Genomic DNA, 17,527 nt, shown 5'->3' with positions numbered 1-17,527 from the left:
GCCCTTCCATTCGGGCTTTCCTCGGCCCCTTGGTGTTTCACCAAGTTGCTTCATCCTGCAGTGGAAGTCCTGCGGAGTCAGGGGATTCGGTTGATCGTGTATCTGGACGACATTCTGCTGATGGCCCAGAACCCGTCCAAGTTACTACTTCATCTCTCCCAGACAATCTCCCTGTTGCAGGGTCTGGGGTTCATAATCAACAAGGACAAGTCTGTCTTCACTCCCGCCCAGAGCATAGTGTTCTTGGGGTTTGTCGTGGATTCTCTGCAAGCATCGCTCAGTCTTCCATCCAGGAAGATGGCCAAGATCAAGCACGAATTGCGGCAGACGGTCTCCAAGTCGCACACCTCGCTCCGGCAGATTGCCAGAGTGGTGGGACTTCTCTCGTCTTCCATTCAGGCGATTTTTCCGGGCCCTCTTCATTATCGGGCCCTTCAACGTCTCAAGGCGCATCACCTGCGCAAAGGGCTGTCCTACGACAGCCGGGTACCTCTGTCAGTGGAGGTGAAGGAAGAAATGGGTTGGTGGCTCACCCATATGGAGGCGTGGAACGGTCGAGCGATCTTCGGGTCTGTACCGGACTTGGTGATAGAATCCGACGCCAGCAGATCCGGCTGGGGCGCCCGCTGTGGGGATTTCTCCACAGGCGGCGCTTGGTCGTCCGACGAGCAAAGACTTCACATCAACTGCCTGGAACTTCTGGCAGGATCTTTTGCCGTCCGTTGCTGGACCAGGGATTCCGCGAAGTCTTGTGTTCTCCTGAGAATGGACAACGTCTCAGCGGTTCGGTATGTGAACCACTTAGGAGGCCCGCGCTCTCGAGCGCTAGCAGATCTGGCGAAGGACTTTTGGGACTATTGTCTGTCCCGTCAGATCTCGGTAACGGCGGAGTACCTTCCGGGACAGAACAACCAAGTAGCGGATTGGCACTCGCGTTACCTGCGAGACTCCAGCCTGTGGAAGCTGGATGTTCAGGTGTTTCAATGGCTGGCGAAGAGATGGGGGCCTTTTTCAGTGGACCTGTTTGCGTCCCGACTGGACTTCCAGCTACCGAGATTTTTCAGCTGGAGGCCGGACCCTCTGGCGGAAGCAACGGATGCGTTCCTCCAGGATTGGAGTCAGGAACTGCCGTATGCCTTTCCGCCTTTTTCCATGATAGTGCGGGCGGCGGCCCAACTCCGCCGTCAAATGGCGGAAGTGGTGATGGTGACGCCCATGTGGAGATCGCAAGTTTGGTTTCCAGTTCTTCTGGAACTTTCTTGGGATTCTCCAATCCTACTCCCCCTGCTCCCTCGTCTTCTCCTCAATCCGGACGGGAACCCTCATCACCTCCTCTCGCAGGGTTCTCTCCGCCTCATGGCATGGAGGCTTTCCGGAGACGTTGGTCGCTCCCAGGCCTTTCGGAGTCGGCTGAACACCTTTTATCCAAAGCCTGGGCAGGGAGTACCGCAAAGAGGTATAGATCGGCTTGGACCAGGTGGGTTCGTTGGTGTCTTCGACGGGACTTGGATCCCATGGTCGCAGGCGTCGTTCCCATCCTGAATTTCCTGGCAGAATTGGCGACCGCCGGTTTAGCCTACCGGACAATCAACACGATACGGTCGGCGATCTCAGCGGCTCATGAAAAGTTGGATGGAGTTGCGGTCGGTGAACATCCACTTGTCTGTAGACTCCTTAGAGGAGTGCGGCTTTCTCTACCTCCGGAGCCGCGGTATTCTGTCCTTTGGGACGTCAATGTGGTGTTGAACCTTTTTCTTTCTTGGCAACCTAACAAGTACCTTTCTTTAAAAGAATTATCAGCCAAGCTGGCTATGCTCCTTTGTTTGGTGTCGTGCCGCAGGGTCTCTGATGTGCGCGCTTTGGATGTCTCGGCGAGAGTGTTTTCCCCTGATGGGGTTACCTTTACCGTAGGCCGCCGCACAAAGTCCGCTACAAGGACTATCTCTTATCCGGCCTTTGCGGACGTACCCAAGTTGTGTGTAGTGCAGTGTCTGCGGACGTATGAGGATGTTACGGTGGAACTTCACCCGCCGGGCGAACGACAGCTCCTGATTGCGCTAAGGAAGCCGCACAAGGCTGTATCTTCCCCCACTATAGCCCGCTGGGTGCGGTGGGTCTTACAGGAAGCTGGTATCGATACTAAAAAATTCGGAGCTCATTCAGCTAGAGGAGCCATGGCCTCAAAAGCATTTGCCCTGGGGGCCCGTTTAGAGGACCTGATGCGAGCTGCGGATTGGTCCTCGGATTCCACCTTCAAAAGGTTTTATTTCAAACCGGTGGTGGATATTGCAAGTATGGTGATCAATAAGCTTTGAACAAGCATAATCCGAAGCCTCCGGTCCTGACATAGAATCGAAATTTGCCTAGGTTAGTGACGGTAAGTTTCAATTCTATTAAGGACACGGAGGCGAGGATTATCCCACCCATACCTCCTGCGGAGATCCCCCCCGTACTGATGTAAGTAAGCCTTTTTTTGCTGAATTTGAGTCACTGAGGAACTGTTCTCTGTTGCTTCTATTTCAATGACGGTTGATAGTTCAGTTTATGCTTTGCCTTCGGATTTTGGCGGGTCTGGCAACGCTCACACTGTTGTGTTTTTCCCGCCAGGTAACGATGGTGCAAAGCAGGACCGTTAAGACTTTGGCGTGACTCGCGCGAAGAAAGAGGAGGAGTTCACAAGATGGACGCCCTACCTAGGATTATGGACACTATAGAAGGACTACCGCATGTTGGACTGATGGATATTGTAGTTCTAAGAGGATGTTGTTAGCTCGTTTTTTGCTAAATATCCCTGTGTTTGGGATATAAGAGAAAATTTTTCCAAGTTTGATGCTTTTCTGGCTGCTATGTGTTTTTGTGTTAATAAACAGCGAAGAGAGAAAAGCATAATCCTCGCCTCCGTGTCCTTAATAGAATTGAAACTTACCGTCACTAACCTAGGCAAATTTCGATTCTCTATCATTACAATAAGATACAAAATGTCTCATTTATGAAACCATTGCGCCACAGATATATCACTTTTTCCCATGTTAAAACTCATGCACCAGCGACACAAGGCCTTCATAACTAAAAGCCCATGTGGCGGAGAACAAGTGCATAGACAGAAAATACAGGGTCAACCATGGGCATATGCAAGCAGTACACCTGCACAGGACCACCAAACCCCAGGAGCCACCATATTAATATATATCCTTAATATAATAATTCCCTAAGGATCCATACATATTTGCGTAGCGGACCATGGCAGGAATTTGGCGTGCTCTGCCTCTGTTCCACTTCCAAACACCTTGATCCACCCCCCTCTTCAGTGGGCTGCACGGTCCGCCCCGCCCAAACCCCCTGTTACAGAGCCCCCTACCTACGCTCCCTGCCCAGGGCTGCCATGACCCTATACCCGCCCCTGGAAAATGTATAAGACACAGCAACAGTAAAAATCAAAGAATAGGCAACATGCAGAAAAACTGCACAGTAGATAAAGAAACGATATGTTTAAGATAACCCCATTGAAAAACATGTAGTAATTTTTTTAATCTGCCATGCATCTAGCCCTCCACGACCGCTTTGGAAACTCCTGCTCTAAACCTTTACATTTCATTTTTAAAACAAACGCACGTTTTTTTTCAAAGCTGCATATTAAACGCCTAAACATGTATTTAGTCGTCCACATGCAGGCACTTTCAATTACATGACTTATTTAAGTGGAATCCCTGTAATGTTGCATATCTTTCCAAAAATACACCAGTGCCTATTATTATAACGATTTTTTTTCATTCTTCATCAGTGATATTATTTTTTACATATAATGAAAATCACTATGACTTTTTAAACGACAAAGCTTACGCGGTAAAAATCACTCTGCATTTGCTTCCCTTTAAGAATGTAGTTTATCTACCCCACGCATGTGAACCTTGATATTTCCATCTGGCAGCAAATTCCGGCCTTGAATCACAAGACATGAACAACAGCCTTATTGTCACAAAAAGAAGTTAGCGTAGCATATGTTCGCGAACATATCTTTCACTTAGCTAATATTCACAGACAACACCATTCCTTATAAAAGAGTGGCCTTCCTTTACAATGTACTGAGGTGACTCCCTTAATTTCAAACGCATCCTCCACTTCAAGACAGGCTATTTTTTTTATAACTACTAAGCAATGGTTTAGTGACCGGACTGCCAAAAATTATATCAAGTCATTCTGCTACTCTTCACTCCATGCTCTGCGACCTATTTCTGTGGACTTCCTGTTGAACTGCCAGTGCTGCGACGTTTGTGTTCCCATCTTGTTTATTTCAAAATGGATGTCCCTCCTGTCTTCGCAAACAAGCCGGAACACTTAGAACTATTTCGCCAGAAGATGCTTGACTACTACGGCATCTTAGCACTCTCGACTCTGAATACTTCATATCGATTATCATTTTGATATTCCTATTTCACCTGTGTGCAGCCTGTATTTCATTGCCTGAGCTGTGATTTCATGTGGGCCCTGGACTTATGTCTCTGCAACTTGGTACCTCCTGAAGTGAATTACAATCATCTCATGAATCCGTTAATTGATCATGAACAGTTTTGTTGCAACGGAGGGATTATGGCCTTTGCAGCGATACAAGGAGTTCTGGGTCATTGGGATATATTCGCAGCGGCGCAAGATTTCCTGACAGACAGCTACATTGAAAACCCACTGAGCTGTCCTCTGATGGTACTAGAGGCTCCGGTAATAACAGATCATGAATGCTGCTTTCCTCTTTTCAATTGGATGGCTGACATGTTTTCGGATCATAACAGTGACTTCTTGTTAGAAGCAGTTGCTGCCTACTTTGCCTATACAATCCTGGGTTGACTTTTATGCAAGCCATTGACGTCCACATTTCGTTATTCCTCCCTATCTTTTTCATGTTTTCTTGGATATTTTCTTAACATGAACAGACCTATTGGCTTTACTAACAGTGGACATTATGATTTCCTACTGGTTACATTTTGATCTTTTATGTGGACTAAATTTTTTTTCTTCACCTACTCGATTTTGAACTTTATTTTTTATTAAAGTCTAATCTCAACAATTCTATTGTATATCTTATCTTATGTTATTTCAAACGTACTCGAACCAAAACTCGCTAATATATGCTATATGTGCCCTAATTAATGTGTAAATATAGAATGAGATTTTTATAACTGTAAACGCAATTTCGCAATTGAACTGCTTAATTCCGCCTCAGACACCTCTGATCATTTAATTTTCCATAAACTAAAATATTTTGATTACATACATGCACCTCTCGCCATTTTGTCGGTTTTGGCGCGTTTTTTTTCCCTTACACAATAGCATAACAGAAACGTGATAGTGCTTCGCATGCAGTGAGCTCATTGAAAAGACATATTGTCTAACCACTAGCATTTTCATGTATCGTTCCTACACTGAAAGGCCAGAGACCTTCTTCCATTTATTAAAATATAATATACTTCCTCATAAGAGTGTATAATTAATTTTGCACAACCATATTCATTTTTCATCAACTATACCGTTTGTATTCTATGTACTACTGACTATACCGATTACTTTGTTTTTTGCAATGTCTCTACTCGTATTAGATTAGAAACTTGCCTTGAAAACAGTGCATTTCTGAATAAACATTTCAAATATACACGTTCTCTCTTTTAATCCATAATCTCAACTAAAATGATTGTATACTGAAACAGTATTCATGTGTTCCACGTAACTTCAGCTATACTAACCTAATATTTTCTTTTGTCGACCTGATTTACTCATACTAGAACCCACAGGCCTATAACAGCCCGTGAACCCTTTCTTAGTAGGTCGCGCACCATGCAGACAGTTGTACCTCTGTAAAAAAATAATGTATTACTCTTCTCAACCACCGTCGCAGTTCCGCTTCACTCAGTGTTAATCACTGCTCCCACGCTTCTACAGACCAGACGCTATGTCGTATTTCACTCCTTATCGCGCTTTAATCTCCACAATAACAAACACTTCTCCGCCAGCCACCAGAGAACAGAGTGCAGATGCAGAGGCACTAAGTAGTGAAATACAACATACCCTCTGCTCTATGGAAGCAACCGAGCGGTAATTCTGAAAGAAAACATTCACTAGCGCTTCAAAAAAGCATTTCAATTATATAAATAGTTTTTTGAAAACGTCCCAACTACTTTGATGCGACTATCTGTGTGTGCCTCCACAGCAAAGTTCCTCAGCCCGGACAGAAGGCAGACACAGACAGACACACACACAATAAGATAACACAGGGCAACGGAGACGGAAAACAGAAGGCAGATGAAGATGCAGTCAAACAGCAGGAGTGAGAGAGATATTTTTATACTCCGTTTGGTACCTCAATTTACGAACACATTTACTGCACAAATCTGTGTACAACCTCATGGTCAGAACTTTTCATTTTATTTTACTCGACCACCTCTCCCTCTCACCCCACCAGTACAAGCCGCGGCCACAAACTACAATGTAATTTTGTCGTCTGTCAGAAAGTTTAAGAATTCATTAAGCATTACCACTTTTTCAAGACGGTATCACATGTAATGTACCAACTTTTCATTTTATTTTACTCGACCACCTGCCCTTCTCACCCTACGCCCACCAATGCAGGCCGCGGCCACAAACCGAACTATAATTTTGTCGTCTGACAGAAACTTTAAGAATTCATTAAACATTACCACTTTTTCAAGACGGTATCACATGTAATATACCAACTTTTCATTTTATTTCACTCAACCACCTGCCCCTCTCACCCTACACCCACCAATGCAGGCCGCGTCCAGAAACCGCACTCTAATTTTGTCGTGTGACAGAAAGTTTACGAATTCATTAACCATTAGCATTTTACTTTTCATTTTATTTTACTCGACCACCTCCCCATTTAATTTTCCATAAACTAAAATATTTTGATTACATACATGCACCTCTCGCCATTTTGTCGGTTTTGGCGCGTTTTTTTTCCCTTACACAATAGCATAACAGAAACGTGATAGTGCTTCGCATGCAGAGAGCTGATTGATAAAGACATAATGTCTAACCACTAGCATTTTCATGTATCGTTCCTAAACTGAAATGCCAGAGACCTTCTTCCATTTATTAAAATATAATATACTTCCTCATAAGAGTGTATAATTAATTTTGCAAAACCATATTCATTTTTCATCAACTATACCGTTTGTATTCTATGTACTACTGACTATACCGATTACTTTGTTTTTTGCAATGTCTCTACTCGTATTAGATTAGAAACTTGCCTTGAAAACAGTGCATTTCTGAATAAACATTTCAAATATACACGTTCTCTCTTTTAATCCATAATCTCAACTAAAATGATTGTATACTGAAACAGTATTCATGTGTTCCACGTAACTTCAGCTATACTAACTTAATATTTTCTTTTGTCGACCTGATTTACTCATACTAGAACCCACAGGCCTATAACAGCCCGTGAACCCTTTCTTAGTAGGTCGCGCACCATGCAGACAGTTGTACCTCTGTAAAAAAATAATTTATTACTCTTCTCAACCACCGTCGCAGTTCCGCTTCACTCAGTGTTAATCACTGCTCCCACGCTTCTACAGACCAGACGCTATGTCGTATTTCACTCCTTATCACGCTTTAATCTCCGCAATAACAAACACTTCTCCGACAGCCACCAGAGAACAGAGTGCAGATGCAGAGGCACTAAGTAGTGAAATACAACATACCCTCTGCTCTATGGAAGCAACCGAGCGGTAATTCTGAAAGAAAACATTCACTAGCGCTTCAAAAAAGCCTTTCAATTATATAAATAGTTTTTTGAAAACGTTCCAACTACATTGATGCGACTATCTGTGTGTGCCTCCACAGCAAAGTTCCTCAACCCGGACTGAAGGCAGACACAGACAGACACACACACAATAAGATAACACAGGGCAAAGGAGACGGAAAACAGAAGGCAGATGAAGATGCAGTCAAACAGCAGGAGTGAGAGATATATTTTTATACTCCGTTTGGTACCTCAATTTACGAACACATTTACTGCACAAATCTGTGTACAACCTCATGGTCAGAACTTTTCATTTTATTTTACTCGACCACCTCCCCCTCTCACCCCACCAGTACAAGCCGCGGCCACAAACTACAATGTAATTTTGTCGTCTGACAGAAACTTCAAGAATTCATTAAACATTACCACTTTTTCAAGACGGTATCACATGTAATATACCAACTTTTCATTTTTTTTCACTCAACCACCTGCCCCTCTCACCCTACACCCACCAATGCAGGCCGCGTCCAGAAACCGCACTCTAATTTTGTCGTGTGACAGAAAGTTTACGAATTCATTAACCATTAGCATTTTACTTTTCATTTTATTTTACTCGATCACCTCCCCCTCTCACCCCACCAGTGCAAGCCACGGCCACAAACTGCAATGTAATTTTGTCGTCTGTCAGAAAGTTTAAGAATTCATTAAGCATTACCACTTTTTCAAGACGGTATCACATGTAATGTACCATTTCTCTCTCTATCTGCATTATCTGTCTCTCTGCTAATATCATTTTTTCACTTCATAAACAACTTCTCTCATTATATATAAAGGCTTCAAAATCACACAAATAATGACTTTTTATATTAAACATATTTTATACTTCATATTTCACATTTAAATAAAAAATAGTTTTAGAAATACAACACATTATGACAGCCAAAAATGAGTTTAGTTTCAAACTATGAGGAAAATCAATCATTGTTTGTGAGTAAACCATATTTTACGGTACATGACAAAACAAACAGTTACAGACTTACCTTTACCAATGCTTTGTACGATGTACAACAGTGACAGTCACAAAATAGATATTCGTTTGACGGAAGTCTCAATTATGCTGCTATCACTGCAACCAAAATTCAATGGCACAGATATCCAGTCAATACAGACTCATATATGTCTCTTCAGCCAATCATATTTCCTCCCGCAAAATTTTGTATTCAAATTTACATTTCAGTTGGTTGTCCCTCACAATATTTTCAATGTCACATAAAAGTCACCCATCTCCCACTGCCATCTCTGACTGTTTCCATGGTAACACCTCATTCTGCACCTGGCTGAAGGCACAGGTCAAAAGTTCATATCTCAACGATCTACAGCAAACTAACAACACTGTTTTCCCTCCAGAAACACCTGCCTATCCACAGCTCTGTTACATGTCATTTTTTTCACACCCAATACTACTTTTTCTTTTACATAACATTAACATGCAACGTAGTCTTCAATCTTCACGTATTAGAATCAACCAATCATTTTTCGTTTTTCAACCACAGCAAGCTTCATCCATTTTTTTATCCTGACTTTCAGCTTCTAACTGCCATTCCACTTCCAGAACCCATCGGAGTACGAGTGCATCTGCCTTGAAAATGAAGGTTTGGCTTTTAGGACACAGCTATATTCACTGGAGTGGAAAATATGCAGCAAGCAGACGAATTTCCAACCTTGATTTACCAAATGTGCAGATAACGTGGATTGGGCAAAGAGGATTAAGATGTCACCAATTAATACCATTGGTGAAATCTTTTATGCATCTCCCAGAACCAGACCTTATAATTGTGCACTGTGGTGGGAACGATCTAGGCACATTGACTGGGGTAGGTCTGGAAATGCTTCTAAAAGACACCTTTCGACAATTAATGACACTTTTTCCTCGAACTGCCTTGGTATATTCCAATATATGCCAAAGACAGAAATGGAATTGGTCCAATCAACATTGTGCACAAATTGAGAAAGCAAGGAGACATGTTAATAAATCTGTTTCTGCTTTCCTCAGAGATTATAGCATGGGTTCTATTTACCACAACAACTTGCGTTACCACATGCAAGACATCTATAGGATAGATGGTGTTCATTTCACGGATGAGGGAAACAGAATCTTCCTTCGCAACATCAGACTCTGCATCGGTACTTACTTATAAATGCAGAAAAAACTCAATTAACACAAGGGCTCTTTTCAGAGCCACCTTATATCAAAGCACTCAAACTTCTGATGTATCTCCATTTTCAGACTCTTGTAAATAGGTATGCGCGCCCGGGTGCGCGCACCCTGCAACTTTTTAAAAAAATATATATATATATTTTCGCGTTTAAGGGCCTTACTGCACACCCTGAGAGAACCTACGCAGCAAAACAATCTCTACCTTCTCCCCTTTCCATGTTCCAACGCTTTGAAATGACAATATATTTACTCGCAGTGACAAAATGGCGGTCAACACTTCCTGATTTCCTTCGAATCGAACGTTAACAGACGTCACGCAGCAAAAAAAAAATTCCGCTCGCGCGCAGCCGCTTGAGTGCGCGCACCCGTGCGCGCTTATAGATATATAATTGACTTTAAGTTTAATTTTCTCAGCAACTACTGAACAGATTTACACCATTCCAAAAAAAGCGTAATCTGCGAGCCGGACTCTACAGTTTTGCCAAATTTCTTATAAATCCATCCAGCCGTTCGACCTGTAGCCGTGTCTAAACGTCCTATGGAAAATAACATGGAGAAAACACGTTTTGGGACCCCCCTTTTATCTCAGCCCCCACTTCACCAATCCCCCAGAGCCCCGCCGAAATTAATTGCCACACAACTTCCTCCTCTGAAAGATAGTACGCACTCACAGGATCTTTATATTTCTCTGTTACTTTATTTTCCCAGCAGTGTCCAGTGTTAAAAAATACCGAGGCGTTTCGTTACACACAGGTAACTTGCTCACGGTTGATATTCTCTGACATTCAAACCCTCCTATAAGGAATAGTGCACCAAACATGTGATTACTCGCATCACTTCCTGTCGTGTTACAAAGGTTTGTGGATGTTGTAGTTGTTAAAACTATGTGTTTACTTTATTACAATATAAATCAGGCGGCAGGCATCTTTCAATTATATTATTGCTCGAAATCGCATTTTATCATGCTGATTTTAACCCTAAAGCCTTTTCGTTTTGGCTCTTGAATGACATTGGGAAACCGGACTCGTTACTTTATGCTGCTTTTTGTTATTCATCCCTAAACTTTATTGTTCCGTCATTCTTACTAGGATGCCGACCTACGAAACTGTGTTTATTCATTACCATACCAAGATCCCTCCTATTATTTGTTCATACAGGACTCGGTATTTTCTACGCGACTGACTCAGGTTTATTGGTCTCATTATGTATTCATATATTTGTTACCTGTTTAATAGTCGGAGCTCCGTTTTTGATTTTAGATCCTGCCGAGTTATCTATCTCACCTGGTTTCATCAATATGAATATACCTGATCTGTCCTGATTATTTGACTTGATCAGCTACAGCCATTGCTTTGCACATATTTATATTAAGCCCTCCAGTGGGATATGTTAGGGTTTAATTGTATCCATCTTATTATTATGACCACACTAATGTATCGGTGTTCTCACACCCGTTCTTACTGTAACTGTCTGGTTACTTTAACCTAGTTGATTTTCATGCCCAAATCAAGTCCTCCAGTGGGCTTATTAAATCAAAGGCCGATCACACCAATTTTCTTTTTTTTTCCGACAATTATGTTGCTACATTTCACTGTCAAATCTAACTTTCAAATTAAATTACCCACCCTTCAAACATCTCAATTTTCTAACCCCAATAACGTTTGAACCATAAAAAAGAAAAGAACCTCTCTAGCTTTTCACAGTGACAACAAAACAGTACAGTACTATCCAATTCAAGTCCACATTTTTTTCAAAGATGAACATATAGTTGCTCCCTTTGGTTCAGACCCACGGGGATAAAGTCCTAAAATTCAATATTTGTCTGGATTCCCTGCACCTTAAAGTTCTCTCTCTGTCTCCACCCCTTACATGTGGGATTATGGTTTCCAGAGCGTAAAAACGCATACATTTTCAATCACCTTCATGCATGGCTTCCATGTGTTTAGCAACTGTGTTGCTCCTGTCTCTATTTACAGTTACTCTGAAGTGCTCCAATATCCTTTTTTTCAATTCACCCCTTGTGCTTCCTATGTATTTTAAAGAACATGGGCACTCAATCATGTGTACTTCAATTTGGCTCTTGCATGTTATCAGCTCCTTGATTTGCCACAATTTGTTTTTGGGTAACATCACTTCTGTTTTATTAGTGGCTATCTGGCAAACTTTACAATTGTGGAATTTATTAAAGCCCTTAGTTTTTAGCCACTGTGTTCCCTTCCTTTTTTCTTGATCCTGATGGTGGCTATGTACCAAACTATCACTCAAGTTTTTGACCCGTCAGAACGTGATGTTTATCTCTAGTGTATCTTCTCTTCTCTTTTCATTGGCTTTTTCCCAGCATTTCTTGATGATTCCTTCCTAGTAACCACGCTGTTTGAATCTGTTTGCCATTTTTTTACACTTTGCCTTCCATCTCGATCATATCCATCAGCATCTGATTATGATGTTCGAATTGGATATCTCTTTCTTTTAAAAAGAAGGCACATGCCATTAGGCCAATGTGGTTTTCAATGTTGGTATAAAGCGATGTTACGTCCATCGTTACTAACATGTAAGATGGTTGCCATGGTAATTCCTGAAGGTGTGTCAAGAGGTCAGTTGTGTCCCGCAGATATGAACTTAAATTCAACACAAAGGGCATAACAAAAAAGTAAATATAATTGGCCACTGGCTCCATAAGGGATCCTTTAGCTAACACAATTGGTTTCCCTGGTGGTTTTAGTGGGTTTTTGTGCCCCTTTGGTAGGAAATATATAGTTGCGGTAATGGGATGTTCTGTCATTAGAAACTTTCGCTCATCATCATCAATCAGATTTTGTTGTTGCCACTCCCAAAATTTTGCATCCAATTTTTTATAGTATCCTTTGTTCCTTAATTGTAAATGTGCCTCTGATATATACTCTCTTGTGTTTAAGATGGCGATGATTTCGCATTTGTCGGCCATTTTGACCGTTATCGATTTGTCTTCCATTAGATTTTTCAAGGCTAGTCTTTCTTCTTTCTTCAGATTATCTCGATACCTCATTCCTTTGATTTTATAGATGTCCTGTACCACATCAAACATCATAATCAGATGCTGATGGATATGATCGAGATGAGTTTCGCACAAAATGTATTTCTCTTCGGAGATGAAATCTATCAACAGATAAAAGGATGCGCAATGGGGTTCTCCTTTAGTCCAGGATATGTGTGTCTCACTATGGAATGGTGGGAACAACAAGTAGTGTGGCATCCCAACAACGACAACTACAAATTTGTCAATAAAGTAACAAAGTGGTTAGGATACATAGATGATCTTTTGATAGTATGGGATGGAACAGTGCAGGAATTTCAAGTGTATTTTAAGATCTTAAACTCAGCTGATGCCAACACAATTTCCTTGACACAGAGATTTACATTCATAACAACAAATTGGAAACCACAATACATAGAAAAAAGACGTCTACCAACGCTACCTTACATGCGGATAGTTTCCACAGAACCACAGTGAAGGATAACATCCCATATGGAGAATTCCTGGGGCTACGACAAATCTGTTCAGAAGAACAAGAATGGGAGACAAATAGTAAAAAAAAGGCAGACAGATTCAAACAGCGCGTTCACGAGGATGGAATCATCAAGAAATGCTGGGAAAAAGCCAATAAAAAGAGAAGAGAAGATACCCTGGAGATAAAAAACCAAGGGCTGAAAAATTCCAACACCTCACAATTGAAGGAAACAACAGTGAGACTCATCTTGAATCATTCAAGTGAATCCAAACAGACAGTAGGAATACTCAGGAGAAATTGGAAACACTTACAATTTGATCCAACGGTGAGCAAAATAGTGGGCATTCACCTAAACATCACGTTCCGACGGGCCAAAAACTTGAGAGATAGTTTGGTACATAGCTACCATCAGGATCAAGAAAAACGAAAGGGAACACAGTGGCTAAAAACTAAGGGCTTTATTAAATGCCACAATTGTAAAGTTTGCCAGATAGCCACTAATAAAACAGAAGTGATGTTACCCAAAAACAAATTGTGGCAAATCAAGGAGCTGATAACATGCAAGAGCCAATTTGTTGTATACGTGATTGAGTACCCATGTTCTTAAAAATACATAGGGAGCGCAAAGTGTGAATTGAAAAAAAGGATATTGGAGCATGTCCGAGCAACTGTAAATAGAGACAGGAGCAACGCAAATGCTAAACACCTGGAAGCCAGGCATAAAGGTGATTGAAACGGATGCATTTTTACGCTCTGGAAACCATAATCTCACATGTAAGGGGCGGAGACAGAGGGAGAACTTTAAGGTGCAGGATATCCTGACAAATATTGAATTTTAGGACTTTATCCCCGTGGGGTCTGAACCAAAGCAAGGAACTATACGTTCATCTTTGAACAAAATGTGGACTTGAATTGGATAGTACTGTACTGTTTTGTTGCCACGGTGAAAATCTAGAGAGGTTCTTTTCTTTTTTATGGTTCAATGGTTATGTGGGTTAGAAAATTGAGGTGTTTGAAGGGTGGTCAATTTAATGTGAAAGTTGGATTTGACAGTAAAAAGTAGCAACATAATTGTCGGAAAAAAGTTAAAAAAAATTGGTGTGATCGGCCTTTGATTTAATAAGCCCACTGGAGGGCTTGATTTGGGCATAAAAATCAACTAGGTTAAAGTAACCGGACAGTTACAGTAGGAACGGGTGTGAGAGCACCGAAAACTTAGTGTGGTCATAATAATAAGATGGATGCAATTAAACCCTAACATAGCCCACTGCAGGGCTTAATATAAATATGGGCAAAGCGTTGGCTGTAGCTGATCGAGTCATATAATCAGGACAGATCAGGTATATTCCTATTGATGAAACCAGGTGAGATAGATAACTCGGCAGGATCTAAAATCAAAAACAGAGCTCTGACTATTAAACAGGTAAAAAATATATGAATACATAATGGAGCCAATAAACCTGAGTCAGCCGCGTAGAAAACACTGAGTCCTGTATAAACAAATATTAGGAAGGATCTTAGTATGGTAATGAATAAACACAGTTTCATAGGTTGGCATCCTAGTAAGAATGACGGAACAATAAAGTTCAGGGTTGAATAACAAAAAACAACATAAAGTAACGAGTCCGGTTTCACAATGCTATTCAAGAGCCAAAACTAGAAGGCTTTAGGTTAAAATCATCATGATAAAATGCAATTTCGAGCAATAATATAATTGAAAGATGCCTGCCGCCTGATTTATATTGTAATAAAGTAAACGCATAGTTTTAACAACTACAACATCCACAAACCTTTGTAACACAACAGGAAGTGATGCGAGTAATCACATGTTTGGTGCACTATTCCTTATAGGAGGGTTTGAATGTCACAGAATATCAACCGTGAGCAAGTTACCTGTGTGTAACGAAACGCCTCGGTATTTTTTAACACTGGACACTGCTGGGAAAATAAAGTAACAGAGAAATATAAAGATCCTGTGAGTGCGTACTATCTTTCAGAGGAGGAAGTTGTGTGGCAATTAATTTTGGCGGGGCTCTGCCGTGTAGTACCGCACCGGGACGAAAATTACCAGGAGTCGACAAGTGTGAGCCAAGCTGTGGAAATATATATATACATATAGATATATATATATATATATTTTTTTTTTCACTGAAAAAAACATAGGTTTCAGGGACGTTATAGTTAGTTGGACATTTCACTCGTATAAAACCTGAGAAATGTGTCCGTTATAGTTAGTTGAGCTAACTATAACTCGAACCCCAGCAATGCACTGCTGATGACATCACATATTGCAGCACTCTTGCCATGATCAGTGACATCGCTGATGAAATCACTGATGAAATCTCAAATGACATCACTGATGAGATCATCCAGTTAATGAGTGTTTCTAAAGAGTTTAAATATGTTTTATACATATATATGCCAAGGTGTATTAAAAAATGAGTGGGTACATGAGTATCTGAATGGATGAATTAATAGGTGCATGTCTGACTGTATAATGGAGTGATTAAACGTGTCTTACTAATATATGGGTCACTGACTAATCTGTATGAAGGTCTGTATCAGTCTGTCAGTTGGTATGTAAGTGGCTGCTTGGGTTGGTGAGTAATTACATGAGTCATATATCTTTTTTTAATTGGTTGTCTGAGTACCTGAATGGGTGTGTCAGAGTCTGTGTGGGTGGGCAGGGTATGTGTGTGAATCCCTGCATGGATGTGTGAGTGGGGATTCACTGGGTGTACGGGTTCAAGAGTGCATCTGTGAGGGGCTATATGGCTGGGTGAGTGTGTGTAACTGTGTTGGTGAGTGAATGGATGTCTCAGTGGTACATCTGTGAGTAACTACATATGTGAAAGGCAATATATGTGAGTGTTGGAGTATATAAATGGTTATATGTGAGAGTAGGTGATTGTGAGAGTAGCTGTATGGATGAGTGTGTCCTTGTGTCAGTGATAGTATAAGAGAGTAGGTATGTGTTAATATCTGTATAAGTAAGTGAGGTGGTGTGTGTATAACTGTGTAGGTGAGTAAATAGGGAGAGTGATTGATTATGGGCGTTATTGACTAGCTGTGTGAGTAACTCTATGGGTGAGTGGTAATGCGTGAGTGTCTGTATGGGTGTATGAGTATCGAGTACATATGATAGTAGCTGTATTGATGAGTGGCTGTATTTATGAGTGACTGTATGGATGAGGGAGTAGATGTGTGTGTGTGTAGACCTATAAATCAGTGAGTGGGTATGTAGTAACTGGTATTGGTGTGTCTATGGTTTTGAGAATGGCAGTTTGTATTTTAGAGTGGGTGTATCAAAGGTTATATTAAGGTGTGAGGTGGTGCATCAGATTATCATGTGGATGCTCTCATCAATGATGTCATCATTGATGTCATTTGAGATGTCATGAGTGATATCATCAGTGATGTCACAAACCCTGTAATGTGTGATGTAATTTGTTACGAGCTAAGCGAATCACATCTAATGCTAAAACGGGAGATGAACGCATTAAAGAAATGGGTATTAGATTTCAGGAAAGAGTCTACCCTCAAGATGTCATTGAACAAGCGGAAAACCGAGTATCCGCGATTTCCCGAGAAGAAGCACTCACAAGAACTATGAAAACCAAGGAGACCAGGATGGTACTAGTATCAAAATACTCTACGCTTAGTACCAAATATAAGAAAATCATCTTAAAACATTGGCCAATCCTTAAATCTGAACCCAAATTCAAAGATCTGTTCAAAACGCCACCCATTTTCGCTTACACAGGCAACAACAACATTAAAGAAATACTATCTCAGGAATCACCGGAACCAAGCGAAAGTAAAGGCACTCGCCCTTGCATGAGTTGCAACAATTGCAACAATGTAATCAAAGGTAACTCCATCATTCATCCCATGAAGGGCCACAATATCAAATTAAAGGTCAATGCTACGTGCGATTCATCTTACTTGATATATCTGTTAAAATGTCCATGTGGGAAAATTTACATTGGTAAGACAGAAAGGAAAATAAAAGTTCGACTAAATGAACATAAATCTAACATAAGAACCAGAAATGAGAAATTATACATT

Source organism: Lissotriton helveticus, chromosome 2_2 (assembly GCF_964261635.1).
Source record: "Lissotriton helveticus chromosome 2_2, aLisHel1.1, whole genome shotgun sequence".
Classification (NCBI taxonomy): Eukaryota; Metazoa; Chordata; class Amphibia; order Caudata; family Salamandridae; genus Lissotriton; species Lissotriton helveticus.
The sequence above is the reverse complement of the archived record's forward strand: the minus strand, read 5'-3'. Positions refer to the sequence as shown.